This window comes from Triticum urartu, chromosome 6 (genome assembly GCF_003073215.2).
Source record: "Triticum urartu cultivar G1812 chromosome 6, Tu2.1, whole genome shotgun sequence".
Classification (NCBI taxonomy): domain Eukaryota; kingdom Viridiplantae; phylum Streptophyta; class Magnoliopsida; order Poales; family Poaceae; genus Triticum; species Triticum urartu.
In genome coordinates, this window is record NC_053027.1 from 535,163,527 (window position 1) to 535,166,925 (window position 3,399).

The 3,399-nt window shown below is 41.5% G+C and overlaps 1 pseudogene; it reads left to right on the forward strand.

Annotated features, from left to right (window-relative positions):
- Positions 1-1,710: 1,710 nt before the first annotated feature.
- LOC125516930 lies at positions 1,711-3,126 on the forward strand (annotated as a pseudogene).
- The last annotated feature ends 273 nt before the right edge of the window (positions 3,127-3,399 follow it).

The following is a 3,399-nucleotide window of genomic DNA, read 5'->3' on the forward strand; positions in this document are numbered from 1 at the left end:
AGTTCACCTTTGACATTAGCCATATAATCACCCAAGTGTTCAAGCATACCAGCACTGTGTTTTAATTCTCTACCAAAATAAGCATTGAAGTCTTCTTGCTTAACCATAAATTTATCAAACTCATCTAAGCATGGGCTAGCAAACTTAGTAAATGGGATTTCAGCTTTATCATATCTATAGAGAGAATTTACCTTTACTACCTGTGTCGGGTTATCAAGACCATGTATTTCTTCAATAGGAGATGGATTAAAATTATGCATTTCTTCGACAGGCAGTAAATTAAGACCATGTATTTCTTCAATAGGAGGTAAATTCTTAACATCTTCAGCTTTAATACCCTTTTCTTTCATGGATTTCTTTGCCTCTTGCATATCTTCAGGACTGAGAAATAGAACACCTCTCTTCTTCGGAGTTGGTTTAGGAATAGCCTCAGGAAGTGTCCAATTATTTTCATTAGTCAACATATTATTTAATAGAATTTCAGCTTCATCCGGTGTTCTTTCCCTGAAAATAGAACCAGCACAACTATCCAGGTAATCTTTGGAAGCATCGGTTAGTCCATTACAAAAGATATCAAGTATTTCATTTTTTTAAGAGGATGATCAGGCAAAGCATTAAGTGATTGGATAAGCCTCCCCCAAGCTTGTAGGAGACTCTCTTCTTCAATTTGCACAAAATTATATATATATCCCTTAAGGCAGCTTGTTTCTTATGAGCAGGGAAATATTTAGCAGAGAAGTAATAAATCATATCCTGGGGACTACGCACACAACCAGGATCAAGAGAATTAAACCATATCTTAGCATCACCCTTTAATGAGAACGGAAATATTTTAAGGATATAAAAGTAGTGAGTTCTCTCATCATTAGTGAACAAGGTGGTTATATCATTTAATTTAGTAAGATGTGCCCCAACAGTTTCAGATTCATAGCCATAAAAGGATCAGATTCAACCAAAGTTATTATATCAGGATCTACAGAGAATTCATAATCCTTATCAGTAACATAGATAGGTGAAGTAGCAAAAGCAGGGTCAGGTTTCATTCTAGCATTAAGGGATTGCTGCTTTCATTTAGCTAATAACCTCTTTAGATCATATATATCATTGCAAGCTAAAATAGCTCTAGGAGATTCTTCATCCAGAACATAACCCTCAGGAACAACAGGCAATCTCTCCCTAATAATAAAGCACGGATTGACTCCGTGGGTTCACCATCACAATACGCATTCTTCTCATGCCATAATACGCTTTTACGATTTATAGGGACAAAATCGCAATATAAACAAGGTGGTACTAATTAGGGTCGCGGTTTTAGGTATTCAAACCGCACTCACGTCCCTAAGTGAATTAACGATTCGCGATAGAAAAAAAGGTCCCGAATAGGTGCTGCATCGCCCCCACCGCTTCGCCTCGATTGGCACTGGCGTAGGCCACCCCGCTGCTCGACCTTGCCTCGCACCGGAGGCGACCGCTCCCTCCCCTCCCCCAACCCGATATAGATGCCTAACCCGTGGGAAAGGGTAGGCGGCCGGCAGGCGATGTGCGGCGCGGTGTCGGCGCGAGGAAGATGAGCATATCCGGGCGCGGCGTCGACCGATCTGGCGGTTGGTGCGGCGGCTTGTTCCGGTGCCAATGGCGTCCTGCTCATCCAGAGAAGGAAAGAGAAGGGCCTGAGGGAGAGAGGAAATAGAGGAAGAAAGGAGAGGGAGTATGACGATCAGGATTCAGGGAGAAGAAGAACGGTGGAAGAAGGATGGCTGGCCTCCTCGGCGCATGCCATACAATCTAAAGGTCTGACCATGTTGCTTTTCTTCCATCTTCTAATACAATCACAAATCAGCAATCAGCAAAGAGGGAGCTGTAGGATCAGTGTCTACCCTTTTCTGCAGCTCAATCATGGTGTTGTTTGTGGCTTCCACTCTCATACTGATTGATTAGGTGCTCTAACAGGTTCATATCAGACAAGGCAACCACAACAGTACAACCATGATAATCTCATGGGTGACAACAGTCAGAACCTGGATCGAGCACTGTGTTTTACGGGACTTCATAAGATAATCTCGATTGTTCTGCAAAGGGAAAGCATTCGCGGTATACGTTCTACAAATATACCTCGGGATACATTCATCATTGTACAATCAAGAACCTGAAGGTTACCGGCACGTCAAACATTTGATGCTTATGTTTTATGAAGGCTAGAATATTGATTCAAGGCTTAATTATGACTTTTCTTGCAGTTTGACACAAAGTATTACTATGCCGTTGGAACTGAAGAGACGCTGAAAAATATTTGGTTTAGGACCCCTCCGAAAAGTGGCCCAGATGTGCCATATACATTTGGTCTGATAGGTATTGTCAAATTTACTCAGAATATAACTTGCATGGTCATGTCTGAATTCCAACATAATTTTACTATTGTAGTTTATGAGTAATATTACTAAGAATTTTACTATTGTGTTTAGGTGATCTCAGTCAGAGTTTCGACTCTAATGTCACGCTCGCTCATTATGAGTCCAATTCAAAAGCCCAGTGCTTTTTGTCGGGACCTGACAAATGCCGATAATTGCCCATATCATGATAAATTGATAATACAAGGTGGGATATGTGGGCAAGATTTGTACGGCGGAATCTCGCATACTAGCCTTGGATCTGGACAGCTGGAAACCATGAGATAGATTTTGCTCCCGAACTTGTAAGGATATTTGTCTCTGATACTTTATTCACATTTCTTATGTCTCAATGGATGCTTTTACAGTTCAAGTAGAAGTACCAAATAAAAAACAATTCAGTGGATTTATGTTATATGCATTTAAATGCTCATTGAATTAGACTGTGCTCCATTCAGAGTTTCATTTGATTAGGCATATTGCTTAAAAAGAATATCAACGTATTTGCAGGGCGAAACAAAGTCACTCAAGCCATACAGCAGCAGGTATCCCACACCCTATAAGGCTTCTGGTAGCACATCAGTACCTTACTCCTATTTCATCAAAAGAGCCTAAGCCTATATCATTGTCCTGGCCTCATACTCTGCATACGGTATGTTACGTTCTTCTAACTCCTAATCTGAATACAACTTGCATTGGCAGGTATACATATGTAGTAGATGATTACATAATTAACTGAGATACAAGTATGAAGTGCTGCAGTTGCAGCAGTAGATCGTCCCTGCAGAGCAGCAACACTCTAGCCAGCTGCAGCCCACTGAATCCAAACTTGTTCGCACACACGAGGAAGATGAGCATGAGGGAAATGTGGTTTCAGAACTGAGCGTGTTGCGCGGCGGTGCGGCATAAGCTCGAATAATGGTTTGCTAATTAATTTACATCATGTGGAGTCGCAAGACTCCTCCTATTGCTTTGGGTGACACATGGGTACGCCAACTCCTATTGCTTTGGG